We start from the raw sequence: 22519 nt of genomic DNA on the forward strand, positions 1-22519 counted from the left end.
CACAAGCCAGGCTGATGGCTGCCAGTACAGCGGTGGTGGAGGGAGCCTCTCCTGCCTCCTCAGCAGCGCTAAGCATGTCTGACTGCAGTTTAGGCCTGCTCCCCGCTGGCAAGTGGACATCCCCCGAGGGCTGCCGGGCTGCCAGAGGGATGTCTGATTGCCATCTTAGGCCCAATCCCCCGGGAGGCGGGCCAAAGCCAGCAGGTGGTCATCCCCTGAGGGGTCCCAGACTGCGAGAGGGCACAGGCCGGGCTGAGGACCCCTCCCTACCCCCGAGTGCACAAATTTTTGTGCACCAGGCCTCTAGTCTATATATATAAAAGCCTAAGCGACCTTTATGATGGAATGACTGGAATGACTGGTCACTATAACATGCACTGACCACCAGGGGGCAGATGCTCAACGCAGGAGCTGTCCCCAGCCCACAGTCCCCAGTTTCAGATGGGGCCTGCTGGCCAACCTCCCAGGTCCCTCCCCCTGTCCCTGCCCCCTGCTGGCAGGCCTCAATTGGCCCACCACCTGCCCACCTCGGTGGCAGTTGGCCCATTCCCTTGGCAGGCAGGCCCTGATCACCAGATTGGGGCAGGGCTCTGGGCTGGGACAGAGAACTGGGGGATGAGTGGCAGTGGACACAGGCAGCAAGGGAAGGAGGAGGGGAGGAGGTGGGGAACCTGATCAGCCCTGATCGCCAGCTGGGCTTAGGGACCCCACCTGTGCACCAGGCCTCTAGTTAGTATATAAGTTCTTTAGTTTATCTCTTCTCTTTGCCCCAACTCCACACTGAGGTATGTCAGTCTATTCCATCCCTTCATTGCTTCTGGTCTCATTTTGTTGGTCAATTCATTTTGTTCATTAGAGTCAACACATAAGTGAGATCATGTGATATTTGTCTTTCTCATATTGGCTTATTTAACTTAGCATAATATTTTCCAGGTCCATCCATGCTGTTTCTTTTGCTGCTTTGACCAGGAAAATGTTTATGAGAAAGAGAGGGGAAACAGATATACACATTGATGGTCTTGTTCTTTCTTTTAAATGATAATTTCAATGAAGATTTTTAAAACTCCAAATGTTTCAAATAATTTGTAAAATAAATGCTTTAACATAAATGTTGTAGCACATTGAGTAGCTGTTTATTGAAGAACCAAGAATTCATTCACTTATGCATTTATTCCACAGTACATATCTGGGACTAATAAAGACAAATTGCTAGTTGTACATACTAAAAATGAAAATTTCAAAAAAAAAAAGTCTCTTATTGTTTCCTGCCTTGAAAAGAATGAGGAATTGACATAAATTAAATTTTAGTAAATTAAAAATGGTAGTTTGTATAAGAAGATTTAATCATGTGTTACAGAAAATCTGAGAATGGAGAAATCACTGCTAGACCACTATATAAGAGAAGTAATAGAATAAATGAATGAGATTTGTCTGTGATAAGGCTCTAGGGCAGGGGTCCTCAAACTACGGCCCGCGGGCCACATGCAAATACAAATAATTGTATTTGTTCCCGTTTTGTTTTTTTACTTCAAAATAAGATATGTGCAGTGTGCATAGGAATTTGTTCATAGTTTTTTTTTAAACTATAGTCCGGCCCTCCAACGGTCTGAGGGACAGTGAACTAGCCCCCTGTTTAAAAAGTTTGAGGACCCCTGCTCTAGGGTAAAGCTCCAGGTTTCACAAAATATTATGGATCTAGGAGAAAGAGAGGTTTTCAAATTTATTAAAGTAGGAGAAATGCTATAGAATACAGTAGATTCGGGTCATAAAGGGCCTAGATGCCACCCACAGGGCTCCTAGGAATTTTTAAATAAGTAGGCTGCCCTTGACACTGATCCCTCATCTTTTAAAAGCCTTTAGGATCTTTTATAATCATTTTTCTATATCCAGTCCAATTGTACATAAAGTTTCTTCTTAAATATTTTTATTTTCTTCCCTTCCTATTCTCCCTATTGATTTCCCTTTCTAGCATTCTTAAAAATACTTACCTATGTATACCAATGTTATAACTAAACTTTTTAACTTTCCAACCCATCTTGTATATTTAATAGAGGCCCAGTGCACGGATTCATGCACCGGTGGGGTCCCTCAGCCTGGCCTGCACCCTCTCGCAACCCAGGATCCCACAGGGGATGTCAGACTGCTGGTTTTGGCCTGATCCCCGCAGGCCAGGGTAAGGGGATTGGGCTGAAACTGGCAGTCTGACATCCCCCAAGGGATGTAGTAGTGTATGAAGCGCAGGTGGCCAGGGAGGAGCCCGAGCCCAGGCCAGGCACTGCACTGCTCCCACTCATCCTGCTGCGCCTGCCGCCACTGCTGCTCAGTTCTGCTGCAGTGGAGACGGAAGAGACTCGTGCAGCTGCAGGTGCACTCACCAGTCGTGAGCCCAGCATCTGGCACCAGTCGGTCATCTGAGCAGCGCTCCTGCTGTGGAAGCACACTGACCACCAGGGGCAGCTCCTGCATTGAGCCTCTTCCCCCTGGTGGTCAGTGTGTGTCATAGTGACCGGTTGACCTGTCATTTCAGTCATTCGGTAGTTGTCACTTAGGCTTTTATATATATAGATGCTTACAAAGATTTCCAATGTCTATCGACTAAATACAATGACATAGTGAGCCAACCATGAATTGAGAATGCCTGCAATCTCATCTCAGTTTTACAATAATGTATTCCAATTTAAAAATCTAAAGTAAAAAAAATATATAATAAAATAAAAATCTAAACTCACTTAATGATTTTATACATTTGCTTCACCTTAAAAGTGATAATATTAATACTTGTTAAATAAAATAAGATTAATGTGTATGTTTCAGAAAATGTAACTTGTTGGTTATTATAATGTAAATTTTATTCTGTTTTTAGAAGACACTGCAAAACTAAGTTTCCAAATTTTCTAACAGATTCTTTCCAACCCAGGTTTCAGAGACAGTGTCTATTATCTCTCCTCACCAACTGCTCCTTCAACAGTCCTCTCAGCTGTTCCTGTGGCAAGCACTAGTGCAGCCAATTTTGTTTTCCTTCTAATAATGTTACATCCTATTAAACCATATCAATGTGCCATCAATATTTTCTAGTCTTCACACATTATCCTGAGATGGGTTATTTTTTTCACCTGTTTCTTTGCATTGCCAACATTACTCTGAGTCCAAAAGATCACACCTGTGCAATTTGGAAGGCATCCAATAAACTCTGTAGAATTTTAAATTATACTTTCTCTAATTTAGCTCCTTTGATATAGTATCAATGGAGTCAAGTAGTCTATTCCATTGATTTTTTTTCACTCTATTTTTACATTTAATCCCCCATAACATTTTTCTTTCCATGGCTTACCCAATTCTGCTAGGATATATTCTTCTTTTAAAAATAATGTATATTTTTTATTTTATTTTATTTTTTTAAAATATATTTTATTGATTTTTTACAGAGAGGAAGGGAGAGAGAGAGAGTTAGAAACATCAATGAGAGAGGAACACCGACCAGCTGCCTCCTGCACATCTCCCACTGGGGATGTGCCCGCAACCCAGGTACATGCCCTTGACCGGAATCGAACCTGGGACCTTTCAGTCCGCAGGCCAACGCTCTATCCACTGAGCCAAACCGGTTTTGGCAAAAAATAATGTATATTTTTTAAACTGGTGTGTATTCCCTCATAATTCACATTTTTGCAATTTTAAAGCAACAGTAGACATATTATTCTAAATTCTAACTAACTAGATGTGATTGTTAATCAGTATGTGTATGTGTATATATATATATATATATAAATATATTAATTATGACAAGATATAATAAGCTTTTTAACTATTGGAAAACAAGTAAAATACATTGAAAGAAAATTGTGTCTCAAAGCTGTTTAATATATTCTTTCTTCTAAAATTTACTCTTATTAATTAATTAGAAGTTTGGCTTAAATACAGTGAAAAAGTATTGCTAAATTTGGCACAGTAATATAATAATATATCTCCCCAAATTTATTATTTCTTTCCTGAACTATATAATCTTATCTGGTGAAATTTATAAATTAGGACCTTAAAACATAAATTGTTACAACTGAAAGATACAATAGATCATTTATTTTAATCACTTTATTCTATAAATAATGGTATTAGTGTACAAATGGACTTATGTACTATCCAATATCACATTTCTGGTCATTTTTTGGTAGTCTCCAGAGTTCTAGACTGGTGCTACTTTAAATACAGACTTCTCTATACCTTTTTTCTAAACTTTCTAATGAAAATGAAGATATTCATAGTTTTGTTAATCCTGTATGCAATTTTTCCTACATTGGATAAACTGAGACACATAAGCTATTTCATATATCTTTTATTAAGTAAATTTTCCTTTGAACACACTTCTAGATACTTTGGAAAACTGGAACTCTAATGATAAACATAAAAATAAAACCCAATAACCGAGTGATAACCATCATATTAATAAGATAGAAAATTGAGAGATTAGATATTTAATAATAATACACATAATTTTGATTTGTATATGTCTTTTCAGGAAATTCTATGGTCAAAGTCTTCTTGTTGTTTTATTACTAATTTAATTATAATAAGCTAGTATATTCATTTCTAATCATTCTTTCCTTTTCAAATATGAGCTATTTTAAGTATAATAGAAATAATTTCCCCTACTGAAATGAGTTCTCACTCTTGGAGTCCTGTCCCAACATAGAACAGCTTGATATATTGTACATCAGATTCTCACAATAATATAGAGCTATTTTCTATTGTTATGACCTCTGAAAGGTAATATGTTGTGTTTTTTGTTGTTGTTGTTGAAAAAAGTAGTAAGCGGAAACGGGAGGATAGAGGTGAAAAGTACTCGGTGATTCTTGATGCAAAAACATGAAGCTGAAAAAGTCAGGTCATGTTCAGGAGCTAAGGTATGTGGGTAGTACTTCTACAGACTCCAGGTCTGTGTTCCCCTCCCCCCAGAGAGCTCATTTTCTCTATGACTCTGGGCACTTTCTTTAGATTAGGATTTATAAAAACAGGTATGTTTGGTCATATTGAGGAAAACATATTGAGGTTTTTTGGTTTTTTTTTATGAAGCAAAATACATTTAATTTAAAGGACTTTTGGAGAAATCATCCTTACTACATTTATGGCACTAAAATGTCACTTTTCAAATATCTTTTCCCAGAAAACTATAGTTGGTTAACTGATGTTAGTCACTAGAGTTTTAAATTCATAGATACCTACTATAATAGAAAACCATAAAACTATTATTCTAGATGATTTTAAAATTGCATCTCTGAACAATAATAGTGTGGCTGAAAGGTTTTGTGGAGTCTATATTTAAATATTTTGTGCAGGAACCCTCACTATATAAATAATTTGAATAACTCAAATAAGTACACATACAGCATCTTCACAGCCCAATTTCACCTGACACCACAAAAAAGTGATTATTTGCAAAGTGGCCTTCTGGAAACCAAGGCCCTGGTATATGGCTCAAAATGACCTCATAGCCATGAGTCCTGGAAATTCTTGGAACATCTGGTTAACCCTACTTGTGTGGTGTTATGGTGTGAATGTTTGTGTCCCCCCTCCACACCCAAATTCATTCTAACCCCAAAGGTGTTTACTAGGTGGCCTTTAGGAGGTGATAATGAAAGTGGAGCCCTTATGAATGGAATCCGTCTCATTACAAAAGAAGCTCCAGAGAGAGTCCTGGCCTCTTTTGCTGCATGAGGAGACATGAAAAGTCTGCAACCCACAGAGGGCTCTCACCCAATCATGCTAGCACCCTGATCTCAGCCTCCCGGCCTCCAGAAATGTGAGCAATAAATTTCTGCTGTTTATAAGTCATCCAGTCTGTGGTATTTTATTATAGTAACCCTAATGGACTAAGCCAGGTCGGGGTGTGAGAGTGAAGAGAAGGAGGAAGTGGGGCTAGAGCAAGTCCAGGACACCCTGCCATGACAGCATTGTCAACTCTGGCTAATCCCAGGTACCAAAGGATAACTTATAAAATTCTGAGGATGGTACTTCCAATGACCAGGACTCATGGGGGATGGAGTCTGGACTCAGGACACCCTCAATGGATAGCATTCCTGACTGGTCCTGGCACCAAAGGTGATCTAAAAAATTTCAAAGCAAGCACTCCAAATTGCAGGGGCTCATATATAAGTAGGTAGGTGTAGAAAGTACACAGCAATTAGTATTATCTCCATTTTCCAGATAAGATACAATCTCTCAGAGGATGCCCACCTGCCAAATAGAGAATTCATGGTCTAACACAGCGGTTCTCAACCTGTGGGTCGTGACCCCTTTGGGGGTTGAATGATCCTTTCACAGGGGTTGCCTAAGACCATCGGAAAACACATACATAATTACATATTGTTTTTGTGATTAATCACTATGCTTTAATTACGTTCAATTTGTAACAATGAAATTGGGGGTCACCACAACATGAGGGACTGTATTAAAGGGTTGCGGCATTAGGAAGGTTGAGAACCACTGGTTAACAGATAGAACTTTCTAGTAGTTACCAGATGATTAGACCTATACAACACTCTCCTTCCTTGGCTCATTAAATTCTAAAAAGGTGTGGTCAATTTCTTTTTCTATTTCTAACAATTTTAATCATTAATAATTTCCCTTATTTTGAAATACAGTGCAGGCTCTCCTCATTTGCTATCTAAAACTATTGAACAAGAAAATTGTCAGGAGACAATTGCTGAATACAGCCTGTTCTCTTTTAAGTAAGATAACTTTAAAAAGTAAGACTTCCAGCAGTTCCCTAAGCATAAAGCATATTGTTCTCCTGTTCCTTATAACTTTTATATATTTATAATTTTCCCATTTTATAATCAGTACTAGAGGCTTGGTGCATGACATTCATGCACTGGGGAGTGTGGGGGTCCCTCAGCCCGACCTGCACCCTCTCCAATCTGGGAGCCCTCAGGGAGCCCTCTCCAATCTGGGAGTTTCTGTCTGTCTTTACAATCACATGAGCAAATTGTCTAAGACCCCAACTCAGTTTGGTTTGTTGCTTACAGAATAATAGAGGCTTTTTTTTTCTTCATTGGTGGAGATTTCCTGGAAGTTTTAGGATATCTTCCCTTTAATTTTTCCTAGACACTCTGATTTTACTTATGTCTCTCACCTTTGCTTTCCCTCCATCCCCCACCACAACAGTAACTTGCTCCAGGCTCACTTTGCTCTAGTGTCTAGGAGATCCATCTGCCACCAGAACTACTATTCCTAGAATTCCTGGTGCTTCCCGTGATCTTGGTTTTCCCTTCCTGCTCTGTCTCCATCCCATGGCCTCCCACTCTGCCAAGTCCTCCAAGCCTCCAGCTCTCTCTCGCTGCTCCTCATCTGGCGGCTTGGGGAACCAAGTTCCCCAAGCCTCTGGCTCTCCCACTCTGCTCTCTGCCTGGCGCCTGTGTATGCAAATTAACCCACCATCTTTGTTGAGTTAATTTCCATACTCCTGATTGGCTGGTGAGCGTAGCAGAGGGACAGTCAATTTACATGTTTCTCTTTTATTATATAAGATTATAGAAAAGTCATCCATAGTCAAGAAACTGTACTTTCTCTTACTTCTGTAAGGTATGTCACATATAGTGCTCAAAAATATCAAAAACATTTAAAATAATGAATTTTCTGTAATTAAATTTTCATATATATATATATATATATATATATATATATATACACACACACACACACACAAACACACTACAAGTTATTCCTCTAGATTCTCAGATATAAAAACATGATAAAGGTCTAACAGAGGTCACATTTTCAAGGATTTTTCTTCACACATAGAGTGTTGATAATTGAATTTGCGTGTGATTAATTTTCCTTAATAAAAAAGAGAAGGGAAATTTTAAATTGTTAGAAAAACACCACTTCCTATTGTTAATTACAGATATGTCATCTACCACCTAGTGAAATTTGCACACTAAGAGACAAGGTAAGTTTTATTTTCTATATCTTACATATTATTGAAAAATTCTTTAGTGTATCTCTGTAATGTATTATCAGAGATGACCCAGTCAAGGCTCTCCTTCACTGAATCATCTCTGATAATATTTTTTTTCAATTATGCTTGATCACAAATTGACCTGAGATCTTTAACCAATCAACATTAAACATTTCCTTTACGTGGTACATAATAATGAAGGATTTTTAAGGTAGAATTATGGTTATTTAGGGTGGCTTTAGTAGGAAAGAGTAAATAATCCACAAAGGGTGATTATCTATAAATAAGCAGAATAGTCTTGAGAGTTATATGTTTATACAAACATTATTTAAATATTAAGAAACATTATTGAAATGAGCTTTCTATGTCTTCTGTCTATTATATGTTATAATACTTTTATTAGTTACCATCAGGGCTTACCTATTCAAGGCTTCATAGCTTGTCCCACATTGTCCCTGTGAATGTCATCTAGATTGAACTAATACTCTGCAGGTGGCTTCCCAGACTTTAAACCAGTGGTTCTCAACCTTCTGGCCCTTTAAATACAGTTCCTCATGTTGTGACCCAACCATAAAATTATTTTCGTTGCTACTTCATAACTGTAATGTTGCTACGGTTATGAATCGTAATGTAAATATCTGATATACAGGATGATCTTAGGTGACTCCTTTGAAAGGGTCGTTCGACCGCCAAAAGGGTCGCGACCCACAGGTTGAGAACAGCTCCTTTAAACTCTCCTCATTTGCTATTCTGCCTATTCACCTTCCCCCATATTACACTGTAAAAACACCATGTTCATCATGCTTGCTGTCCATTTGAGTCTTCACTGAGTCTCCATTTTCTATAAAATAAAATCCCCCAAATCCCTCCCTCTAGTTCCAATTTACCTTTCCAATACCAATCCTATATTACATATATAAACCTGTATGTTCGCCTGTGGGTGTTTTGCTGTCTCCAAGGCATGCCTTCCTCTTTTCTTCATAGAAATGTATACTTACTGCATTCCTAGCCAGCAAAACCATACCCATCATTTGAAGCCAAATTCCACTTTCTCCCTATGAAATACAATGTCCTTTCATTGAGCAGAGATTTTATGGTTTGCAAAAAATTTTCACAGACATTCTCAATTCGTTTTAATCAAGCTGATATAAATAGACATTTTACAGATAAGGAACCTGAGGCTCAAAGAGGTCCTCCCTAACTATGTGAATTCATATTGCTCTTTCTTCTCTCACACCAATGGCAAGTGGTCTGTAATATTTATTAGTACAACCTTTTGCCAATGATTGTATTTACTCTTTTATATCTCTAAGTTGTTTGTTTAAATATTCATTCAGCACTAATTTACTGAGGTCTTATAATGTGTCAGGCATTGATCTGGGCAGGTCTATACCAGAAAGATCATTGCTGGTATTTCTAACTAGATGACAACCTCTTTCATGTCAGAGATCACACACTTTTATCTCCCTAACAGTGCCTAATATAGGCAATATGCAACAAACAGTTAAAGAATAAATCAAAAGTAAACCATTTTCTCATTAGGATAATCACATTTTTAATAAAAATGATGCAAACTTATAATCTGGACTTCCGACATAATACCTTAACTATCTTATAAGCAATTTATTTACTCTAGTTTTCTAAGTGTACAGTAATAAAAAATACAAAACAAAAACACCAACCTCTTTCTGTACTTATCACCACAAGTGGCTAGCCATAGGGTGCTATTACCATTAGCAATGAAAGCAATCTTTTTGGCCCTAAAATAATTATGCTGAATATTCAGCATCTTTTGGGAAGGCTAATTGAGGGAAAATGAAACACTAAGCCTCTGTGCTGTGCAATTGCAGTTATTAAGATGCGAAACTGTTGTCTAATTAGAGTCCCGTTTGAACATCAGTAGAATGAATCTTTGTAGGAGTGTGTGTCTGCATTATTTAAACATCTTGATTCCAGATACAAGGTAAGTTAAAATTTAGCCTTGGGATACTGTAAGTTCAGAAACAGCAAACCTTTTTTCTCCAGTATAGAACGAAAGGTTGCCTCTAACTGAGCTACTCATAAGAGATCAACAACTTAGTGAACAGAGAAATGTCAATGCTGTCATCCGTTCAAGTGTGAGGAGCAGGACCCTGGCCATGTGTGTCATCAGTCCTGCATTTGAAGATGAAGTCTGTGGCCATGCCTTTTCCGCCATGCGGGAGGTTGCTAAAAGACTCAACGCATGACCCAGACCTCTGCACAGAGTACACTAGAGGTTTGTCCTTTGGTTAGTGCATGGGACCACCACTTGCACGGCCTTTTGTGCTTTCAACTTTGTCTGTTTGCCACAGAAAAAGCTTAACCTTTTTACTTACAATAACTTAACTTTTACTGCAAAGCAGTAAGGACTAGATGTGCCACTATTGTTGCTTCTGGCGAAGCTGTGGCTGGAAGACCTTAGGTGATGATTTTACCACAGGTCTCCCAGCTCCGTGTCTTTCAATACCCAGTGCTTCAGGTTTTGAGGAATCCTATTATATAAGTAACATAATTTGCCATGTTAAACACTTGGTTCATTCTGTGATAGTTCCTCAGAGGCAAATATGAAAAGTAAAGTATGTTCAAAAGCTTGGGGTTTTTTTAAGTGTAAAAGAGAGGCTGCATGGATTTTAATTTGAATGGACCTCAGGCACAAAACAGAGGTCCCTCTTGATGTAAAAGACTGTGAAATTTCTGTTCTACTTTTAAGATCTCTGCTCCATTAGGGACTCTTTCTCTAAGTGCCCTATGGTAACTAGTTAAGTCTAGGAAGTCTCAATATCAGAAAATTTTTCAGTTATTATGAAAAGGAAGGAATATCACTTTACCAACTCAGCTCCTCGTAGTTCTGAAGCTCTGCCTGAAGTCGAATGTTTCCCCACCCAATGCAAGTGAAAAGAAACAACTTCCAGGATACTCATGTTCCAGATTCCTTTATAGTAGGACAATCTACATCATTCTGAACAGCAGAACCAGTGACTCTTTAGTTAGATAAGCCGAATTATTCGAGATATATGTATATTGAGAAAGTGAAATCCACACAGAGTTTCTATTGCCTTCCTTCACCATTATTGAGTGTTTTCTATTTAACACCTCTGTATTAATGTTAACAATAGGAATAAAACTAAAATTTTTACTCCCTCTTCTTCCGGAATTGGAAATTTTAGTTGAGAAAACTTGATTAGAGAATCATTCCTTCAGTAATTAGAATAACTGTATTTTAAGTAAAAACCAACCTGTTATCAGAAAGCCTTATCTCTTTAAATCCTTCTTAATTAAATTGTTTCCACTGGTGAGATTATGCACTATGTGGAACTTCAGAAAACCTGTCAGCCAATGGACTTTGAAAAAGTCAATTCACCCTCTGATCCTGTGCTTCCTGTATGACAATGATGTAAAACTTGCCCTGTCACTAGACACAGAGTTGCTATGAGAACCAAATAAATTAGTGCAAGTGTACACAAGTTTGTAAACCTTAATTAAGCATTGGTCAAATCTAGGGTGTACAGCAGAATAAAAATGAGTGTTTTCAAATGTAATATTTTTAATTTAATTTATTATTTTTATTTTGGTTACATTTTTATTTTTATTTTAAATCTTTATTATTAGAAGTATTACAGCCCTAACCGGTTTGGCTCAGTGGATAGAGTGTTGGCCTGCTCCCAGGTTCGATCCCGGTCAAGGGCATGTATCTTGGTTGTGGGCACATCCCCAGTGGGAGGTGTGCAGGAGGCAGCTGAACAATGTTTCTCTCTCACTGATGTCTCTAACTTTCTATCCCTCTCCCTTCCTCTCTGTAAACAAATCAATAGAATATATATTCTTTTTAAAAAGTATTACAAAGGTCCTCCTTTTCCCCACATTATTTAAATTTAATTTATAAATTAAATGGTAATCCTTAATTGTCACTCAAGGTCATTTCTTAAATATCATTCTGTAATATGATTGTTTTCTTCAGAGTGTCTCTCTTGACCTTACGGAACATGTGTAATTGCAAACAAGTAAGCGATTTCCCTCAGTTATAGAAGAAGACAGGTTGCATTAATGGGGGAAGGAAGGCAGGAGAAAAGTACTGGAAAAAGTGAACTGAGTAACTAAATGCATTCATTCACTAAGTAGGTTTAGGAATGAATAGGTTCAATGGCAAGAATAAATGCAGCCTTTTGACACAGGCAGAAAGATCTGTGCTTCAAGTCCTAGCGCTGCTGCATACTAACCACGTGAGACCTGGGTCAAACCACTCAGGCTGGAGCTTCTCAGACTGTGGTCCCAGGCTAGCAAAGTCAGCATCCCCAGAGAATGAGGTAGAAATGCAAAATCTCCGGCCACACTTCAGACCTACCAAGTTAAAAATCTTTGGCCGGGGGATCCCAGAAATCCATGTTTTAACAAGTATTCCATGTGATCATGATTAATTAAGTTGGAGAACCATTAACTTGAACTATATGAATAGGTTTCTTCATTTATAAAATAGAAGTAATAATATCTTTCTTACAGTAAAAGTATAAGAGGCAAGTTATATGCAGAGTCTGGTGCATGTTAATTGCCCAATAAATAGAGTCTATAACATTATCTATCCAGATACATCTCAAATGCCACCCTGTCCATGAAGCCATTCTTACCCCTCTAAGCAGGCATCACCTCTCTTCATTTATAAAAAGCAATTAACCCATCTATCAGCTATATTAATATTATACTAGGGGCCCAGTGTACAAATTAATGCACCTTGAAAGGAACTGTGGGCTGCAAGGCACATCCTCTGTGTCCCCACCCAGCTCCTCCCACCGTGGACCCTGGTACCCTGCCAGCAGCCCCACTCCCACCACCATCACTCTCATGCACTAATGGAGCTGGCCCCGCTCACACCCGCTGATAGGCACAAAGTGATTGGGGCCAGTGTCAGCAGCAGACGCGAGCAGGGCCAGCACCATCAGCAGGTACGAGTGGTGGCTGCTGCCCCGATCACCCCTCAGGAGCAGGGGGAGGTGAAGAAGCCCTCAGGACGATCGGGGCTGGCAGCCGCCACTTGCACCCGCTGACGGCACCCAGCCATTGGGGCCGGCGCCAGGTGCCAGGTGGGACCACAGCACTTAGGAGCAAAGAATTTTCAGTAACCACCAGAGGCTCGCCCCTATGACAGTGACCAGCACCCCACCTTGGTCTGGCGCCCCTGCTCACCTGCTCTACCATCCCACCATGGCTGATGCCCATCATGTTCCACATGCACCCCCTGGTGATCAGCACAAGTCATAGTGACCGGTTGTTCAGTTGTACCGCTGTTCGGTCTATTTGCATAGTAGGGTATATATATATATATATATATATATAAAATCTATGTTCACATATATGTTTATATATGTTTTTGGCTAATTCTCTGTCTGTAATGATAGGTTTTTTAATTTAGAAAGAAAATATTACTCATTTTAGACCTCTTGGAATATTTAACACATAACACAGTGATTTTTGTCCAAATACAGAGAAACTAATAATTATATCTATTCTATGAGATTACTGTCAAGTTTTAAATATCAAGCAATTTACACAGTGCTTGGTACTCAGTAAATGGTGGTTGTTGGTATAATGGTAATGTTTAAAAAGTATGTTAAAAGTAGGTACACACAAAATATTTGTTGGATTGGCTTAAATTGCTGGAAATAGAGAAGTTAAAGTTCTCTTTGATTATATGGCTTTAGGAGATAAGAAAATGTGGTTTATACAAGGCAAGTATCAGCCTTTGTATAAACCACATTTGCTTATGGAAAGCAAACAAGAACTTTTTACTAGTCACTGATCACCTTTCTATAAGCTTTCTAATATATGTTATATATTTTTATTGGTAATTTTTTAGAGAGAAGGGAGAGGGAGAGAGAGAAACATTGATTGGCTGCCTCCCACAGGCACCCTGACCAGGGACTGACCACATAACCTGGCTATGTGCCCTGGCCAGGAATCAAACCAGCAATCTTTTGGTGCATGGGAAGACCTTCAATCACATGAGCCACAATGGCAAGAGCAAGCTTTTTTATATTTTAATTCTTAGTAGTAATTAGCATTTTCTCCTATGAAAACTAAAGCAATTGAGCCTATAATTGGAGTAGTGCTTCTAAAGCATGAGTATTGAGATAAAATATACCGAAGAGCAACTAGTTGCTGATTCTTTGTAGTCAGGCCTAGACAGTCTTGAGGAGCAACCTCTGTATGATGGTTAATTTTATGCTTCAACTTGACTGGCCATGGCGTGCCCAGACTAAAAATTCTTTCTGGGCATGTCTGTGAGAGTGTTTCCAGATAAATTAGTATTTTAATTGGTGAACTACGGAAATAAGATTGCCTTCCCAAATGTGGGTGGGCATCATTCAATCTGTTTAAAGCTTGAATACAATTATCAGTGAAGAAAGAAGAAATTCACCTTTTTTTTCTGCCTGGTTACTTGAGCTTGGATAGTTGTCTTCTACTACTCTTGAAATTGGATTTACACAATCAGTTCCTCTGGTTCTCATACCTTTGGACTTGAACTGGAATAATATCACCAGCTTTCTTGGCTCTCCAGCTTGCAGGTGGCAGATCATGGGGTTTCTCAGCCTCCATTATCAAATAAGATAATACCTCATAATAAATCTTCATTTATATATATATATATACATATATATATATATATATATATATATATATATCAATGTGTATATATGTGATTATGTATATGCATATGTGTTTATATGTCTATATGTCTATCTACATCTATATTACTATCTATATACACTGAGTGGCCAGATTATTATGACCACCTGACGTTTGCAGGCAAAATAGCTATAATTTCACACTGAAGTTGCTAGAGGGCCAGACCATTATAAATAGGGAAGCAGGTTGTTTACCACGACAGTAGAAGTGATTTTTTTCTGAAGATATGGATAAACAATGCGATTTAACAGCCTTTGAACATGGGATATATATTATTATGAATGGCCAGATTATTATGACCACCTGACATTTGTAGGCAAATTAGCCGTATACTGCATCATATGGGACATGGAAGCCGAAGGCCTGTTCGAACACCTTTGCTGTCTGCAGTTACCAAGATAAAACGTCTCCAGTTCACACAGAAACACAAGGATTGGACAGTTGATCATGGAAAAAAGTCATGTGGTCCAATGAATCACGTTTTCAGTTGCATCATGCAGATGGCAGAGTGAGAATTTGGCGGAAACAGCATGAAAGCATGCACCCACATGCATGAGTACAACCCTTCAAGCTGGTGGGGGCAGTGTTATGGTTTGGGGCATGTTTTCCTGGAATGATTTGGGCCCTTTAATTCATGTGGAACAATGTCTGAATAGCACAACATAACTAAGTATCGTTGCTGATCAAGTTCATCCTATCATGTTGATGGCATATCCCAATGGAGATGGCTTCTTCCAACAAGACAATGCGCCATGCCATGGTGCTTGTATTGTGCAGGAGTGGTTTCAAGAACATGTGGGAGACTTTACCTTGCTTAGGTGGTCCCCACAATCACCAGATCTCAATCCAATTGAGCATTTGTGGGACGAAGTTAAAAGAGCCATCAGGCAGCTGGTTCCACAACCATCCAATCTCACAGAACTGGACAGTGCTATTCATCAGGCATGGTGTCAGATTCCTCGCATCACCTTTCAACATCTTGTGGAGTCAATGCCAAGAAGAATCGCCACAGTATTGAAGGCAAAAGGTGGCCCAACGAAGTACTGATGGGGTGGTCATAATAATCTGGCCACTCAGTGTATATCCTATTGTTTCTGTTTCTCTGGAGACCTGTCTACTAATACACTTGGGTTCTGCCTATTAGAACAGTGGTCAAGGACAGAACATCACTAGACGATAGAGGCCTCCAATAGGGTAGTGTGTACATATCTTGGTTATTTAGTTAACAATGAGACCCAAACACTCTCCTTAATTTTCTGGAAGATCAGTACCTTTAGATAGGACCTGATATGGTTTAGCCAGAATCCAGGACAAAATAAGTGTAGGGCCAAGACTTCTTTCTCCATCCAAAGCTATTAATAAATAGGTGTCTTCTCCTCCAACTCCCACCCACCTTTCCCTAAGAGCCTGGTGTTGAATGTCCAATTATGTTTAACCATGTGGGTAGGTCAGGGTATTAGTTGTCTACCAGAGGCCCGGTGCATGACATTTGTGCACTGGGCGGGGGTCCCTCAGTCAGGTTTGTGCCCTTTCACAGTCTGAGACCACTTGGAGGATATCCGACTGATGGCTTAGCACTGCCATAGAGGCAGGAGAGGCTCCCACCACCACCTCTGCGCTCGCCAGCCATGAGCCCAGCTTCTAGCTGAGCAGCGCTACCCCTGTGGGAGCACACTGACCACCAGGGGGCAGCTCCTGCATTCAGTGTCTGCCCCCTGGTGGTCAGTGCACATCATAGCAACTGGTTGTTCTGCTGTTCGGTTGATTTGCGTATTAGCCTTTTATTATATAGGATTACTTTCCCAGAGATACAAATGTAAGATAATAGAGAAATCCTATTGAATTTCCTTTCATTTTATGGAAATTACAAAGAAGGACATGTTTTTCTGATCTTTTTCCATAGATAGCCATAGCAGTCAGTCAGCATATAGTCAAATGAAATATGGCTTCACATGGAGGATTAGTAGCTGCTATTCTTTTTTGTCCCAGCACACATTCAGATAAAGGGCACAGCCACTTTGTCCACTTCATCTAAGAATAGGAGCATTAATCTATGAACTTTGAGCATTCCCCAAAGAAAGATAAATTATTTCACAACTCATTTGGAAAATTTCTTTAAGATTCCCATCCATCAAATATGTGAATCTTATTTAATAAATGAGAGGTTTTTGGTGACCATTTTTGATTGACATGGAAAAGAAAAACATTTCCTCTGTCTTTTAAAGGATTTAGCTTTGGATTTTCATGCCCCATAATGTCTGCCTGGAACTGTGAGGGAAGCAGCTGACTATTTGACATGTGGAAAGGTATTATGGTTTCTGGGTAAAATTGAAGAAAACTTTACTTATCACAACTACCCTTTCATATTTTAGATAATTTCTGGAGAATCAAAAGGTCTGTTTAGTACTATAAAACATTTGCCTACAAAATCTCTGCCAATAATTTGAAAGTTATAATTAGATTGTAGTTTGGAATGTGCCAGTGTCTGACAGATAACTCCTCAAATTATAGTTGGCCTTCTTTTATTCATATTGTTCATTTATTAATTTACTCATTTTATTCTGATATTGGTTTATACATATTGAGGAATCAACTATTTTTTTTTGTTTATTTGGAAATTCAAACTTATTAGTCCTCACTGCTAATTACCTCACACTTATTCCACCTGTTAGCCACTATGTGGGGGAGAAAAATAAAGCCAACATTCTTACCAGCTAAATGGTATCTCCAACTCCTAAAGAGTGAAATATAATTCTTGGCCCTGTAGTATTTATTTTTATACTACTGAAGAACCAATTATTTGCCAAGCTGGCAACACATTGCAAAGTGGGTTATCTGTGTTTCATCTATTTCTTTGCCTACTTTACAGTGACAATGAGAAAAACTCATGAAAAAGAAAAGGCTTATGATAAAAAAAAGTATTCATTGTAGTAAGGTAATAATTCTATCAACTATTGCATACACCATGCAACAACTCTTTCTATAAAAGTATTTTAGCAAATGAACTATAGCTGGTGTTAATTGAGGGCCCATGTCCTATGCACTTGGAACTTTCATAGATCTTTTAATTTAATTCTCGCCATCACCCTTTAGAATCAGTATTATTTGCCCATTTCACATCTTGCCTGTATAGTAAGTGGCAGAGCTGTATTTTATATAACAGGTATTTTTTTTAAAAAATCAACATGTTTTCTTCCTCTACACATATACTACATCTTATTAGGCCATAGAACTCTACAGAAATTCATTTATATTTTCTTCCACATAACTTATTTTTATTTTAATATTTCTGATTAGTTAGGTTAATAATTTTTTATCTTGTTTTATCTCATGTATGTGTGTGTATGTGTGCTTAATTTGCTAGCAGGTTCTTTAGAGTTAAGTATAGGTTTCTAATAAATAAAGCAAATTCATCTCAAATTATTCTTTTCTTTAACCCTAGATAAGAAACCGCTCAGGAAAAACTGATCGTTTACTATATCCCACCCTTCACTGTTGCCTGGCATTAGATTATTTGGCTTTTTATCCTGCTGACTATCTTGTTCGGTCATCTTATGGTCATATTAATAGTAGTTTAATAATGCCATGCACTACTAGCCTAGAGGGCACTGACTGGAGAAATTAATCATAATAAGGGACTATAGATCAGATAGACTGTACTTTAATGCTATTGAGAAATTATTCAAACAAGATTATTATGTGTTATTACCAAAAACCCAGGCAGCTAAAAATGTTGTCTTTGAGAACACAGACACTGGATGTCTAGTCATGGGCAAAGTCATCAATAAATTGTACTCTCTTCAGAAGCCAAGCAAGCTGAGGAAACTATCTGAAGGAATTGGGTTTAAGTGTGCTCTTTGAAGCTGACAGGAAATGGTGTTCAGTGTGTGCCAAGGTTAAAATGCTCTTACTCGAGGCTAAATTGGACATGGACACAGTTAGCAGAGATCATTTACTATCATTTATGAACATTTCAGACCTTTCCAGTGACACATAGGTAACTATTATTCAGGAGAGCAAAATAAGTAAGTGGCAAAAGATGAAAGATGAGTACTGCAAATGGGCTGACAAATGTAACTTTTTCATTTGTATTATTGCTTAAGAATTTGTAAAATGACTAAAAAAGTCATTGCTTGCTTTCATTTATTTTATTTCTAAGTTAACATCAGATATTTTAAATATTTTCACCATATTCCTTTTCTTGAATTAACTTAAGGCAGAGGCAAAAATTGAGACAAGGGGGAGTATTTGAGAATTTTTTAGGGAACTTATAATGTGCTAAAAGGGAAAATGGTATCTAAAGAGGACAAATAACTTCTGCAAAACCATAGCAGGTAGGAATCCTTGTCTTCTACTCATTCACTGACTCTCCATTCTATGCTTTCAACCATTTTGTGCCATAAAATGTTAATGAGTATTAAACTTACATAACTTGAGTTCTAAAAATACTCAAAAAGTAGTTGGCAATATGATATTTAATGCATGCAATAAAGACACCAACTATAGCTCATCATCTTTGAAACATGTAATCAACAACATCTACAAAGCCACTCACTATGATATACCGAAAAGGGTCCTGAAGAACATACAAAGAAAATCCAGTTTCTTCACAAAAATGAAGGAGGTAGAGTTATGTAAGGTCCAAAAAGAAAGAAAAGCTGAGGAACTTATGCAGAGTAAAGGAGACTAAACAAATATTACAACTAAATACTGCATATAATTCTCAATTTGATCATAGACTTAGAAAAATAACTATAAAGGATTATTAGGATAATTTTAACATTTAAATATGCATTGTGTGTTGGATAATCATACTGTATCGCTGTCAACTTTCCTGATTTTGTTAACTGAACTGTGGTTATGAGAGAATGTCCTTGTTCTTAGGAATGTCACTTAAATTATTTAGGGTTAAAGGGCATGGTATTTCCAGCTTATTTTCAAATGGTTCAGAAAAAAAAGTGTATGTGTAAAACAATTGGTGAATCTGGGTGAAAAGTATAGTGGAGTTTCCTTTCTTATCTACTAGTCTCACAAGTGGTCTTGAAGTTTGAAACCTATCAAATTAAAAGATTAACAAAAAATGATCGGCATCTCTTTCCTGGCTCTTTGAGGGTTTATGCTTATGCTGGGCTCTCCCCCAGGCCATCTTGGCTTCTACTGCTCCTGTCTCAGCAGAAAAATTTCCCTCTTACTGTCCCTCCCTCCACTGTAATCTGCCAGATCTGACTGGTTCTTCCCTGTGGCGATGGAAAGCCACATGCTGGGGGTTAAGTCCCTTTGGAAGAGGATGTGGTTGTCCCTGGGGAGTCTGGAGCTGTAACTTCCAGACTTAAGCCTGATTAGGTGTAACTTTTAGACTTAATCAGGCATGGGCTTAGCCAGTTTTGCTCCCTTCTCTAACTAATTGCCTATGTTAACTCACCCTCACAACCTAATCACTTCCCAAAGACTCCACCTCCAAATATCATTAAACTATGATTACGATTTCAAGATATTAATTTTTGGAGGACAAAAATATACAATCCATTGTAGTAAGTATTCCAGTTATAGCCCTAAATCCTAATGACCTACATGTTTGATTACTGGTGTGGTTACATTGATTACATAAGATAATAACTTATATGATTTTATGATTATTCATCACTCATTAGTACATGGATATCAGAATTAATATTGAAAAAAAATAAAGGAATTCAGCTGAACCAACTTCAAAAAAGCTCAGGCCAAAGCCAAGGCAAAAAAAGGTAAACTTCTGATAAATATCAAGGCTAAACCTGAATTCAGAACATCCCCAGCTGAGCCATTTGATAAAATAAGAAAATTATGATATGATTTTTAGCTTACCGCCTTCATTTGTAGATTACAATGATTCAAGGCTGTGTGTGTGTCTCTATGTATCTATATAAAGTTATAGATACATCTGTAGCTTGTATGTATTTGTGTGTATGTATATTTGTGCATGTGTATATGTGTATGCATGTATGTTTGTTCTGTTTGCCCCTAAGAAAAAGATTAAACATTTAATTTTGTGCTCCTTTTTTTAGCATTAACTGTGACTTATGCTCTTGGTCAAATCAGATTGCATCTTCTTCAGAGAACGAAATCACACTTTTATAGCATTTTGAAGGGGAACATCTTATTCCTATGTATAAAAGATTCTTTTCATTATCAAACATGAGTTTCACCACCTTCCAAGTCAGGGACATATCTATAATAATAAAAGAGTAATATGCTAATTAGACCGAACGTCCTTCTGGACAACCTTCCGGACGAAGCCGGGGCTACGAGGGAAGCCTGGATCCCAGTTGCCAGAGGGAAGCCAGTGCCGGCAACTGGGGGAAGTAAGGCCTACTCTTGCATGAATTTCGTGCATCGGGCCTCTAGTCTGACAATATAATTCTACAAGGGATGTCTTTACAGAAAAAATATTTACATCAAAATCTTCTTTCTGTTTTCCTGTGAACATGTCTGACACATGAATGTTCCTTGTAGAATAGTGAACAGTCATTCGGAAACTGTGTAAGTATAGCTTTCAGGTGTTAACCACTTACAACTACTTTAGGCAACAATAGGCTTTGTGTGAATAGACCTTAGCCCAAAAGAGCAAGTGAGTCTCCTGCTGATACTGTTTGTGTGAGTGAGGTGGGAGGGGTGTTGTTCTCCTATGGTGTTCTTCCAAGCTGCATAAAAATAAAAGTGAATAAGTAATTAGTCTGCTTTTATGAAGAATTAATATTTCATGTCTGTGGAGATGAAATTCATCTGAAATAGTTGTAAGTATGTGGAACCAAAATGAATTCACAGACAATTAGTTTTAAACTTATGAAATTGGGTCCCTATCTTCTCATTCTCTTTGAAGCAGTTAAGATCCTAAGGTCCCCATGCTCTAGCGGAAATGTTTAACACAGTAAGTGGCCAGAACTAGCTATATTTATTTTCTTACAGCATCTCATCTCACTGATAGTCAATCACACCAGTGGTTTCCAATGCCTGACATAAGTAACTATATCTCTTCAGAAGATATTGATTGCTGTTATTTTTTTGAAAAGACATTATATTAACTAATTACCTGGCATCTTACACATCATTTTATTTATAATGTTGACTGTTGTGAATGAGGGGTCACTAAGAAGAGAAAAGAATGAAAATAATTCTGAGCCATTATGTTCATTTTCTTCTGATATTTTCTCTAAACATAATTAAAATCATTTTATTTTTTAAAATAGTCTGTATAACAAAGTTAAATGTATGCATTGGTATTATAGAAGGCTGTGACTCTGGTGGAAATGTTTTAAATAAATGTGGTCCCTTTAATGAAACATTTAACAGCCTTAGCCACTCTTCTCTTGGACCACTCTTAGTCATTCTGCTCCCACTGGGCCCCCACTCTGCTCTATGAGCGTGTCACACAGGACAGGAAGTCAAGATCTAAGATCTACATTTGCAGTAAGGAGCTAGAAGCATGTTCATACATGCACCATGCCCTAAAAGAGGATGGAGGGGGAAACAGAGGATGAACACATGTGCCTGATGAGACTTTGAGAGAAGTGCTTTTATTTAGGAAAAGACAGTAAGCTCAGTAGATGCAAGTGAGACTCTATGACTAGGTAAAGTTTTGTGGTAATGTGTGTTGGTTCCAGTCCATGGTGAGAGGAATGTTTTACTTATAGTATCACTGTACCAACTATTCTCTGCATTCAAGAACATGTAAATCTAGACTAATAAAAGACAAACATGCAAATTGACCATACCTTTGCTACTCCTTAAGCCATGCCCACCAGCCAATCAGAGCGACTATATGCAAATTAATCCAACCAAGATGGCGGCCGGCAGCCACGGAGCTGGAGCAAGCAAGAGGCTTGGTTGCCCCAA

The sequence above is a fragment of the Myotis lucifugus genome, unplaced genomic scaffold, assembly GCF_000147115.1.
Source record: "Myotis lucifugus unplaced genomic scaffold, Myoluc2.0 scaffold_31, whole genome shotgun sequence".
Lineage (NCBI taxonomy): Eukaryota > Metazoa > Chordata > Mammalia > Chiroptera > Vespertilionidae > Myotis > Myotis lucifugus.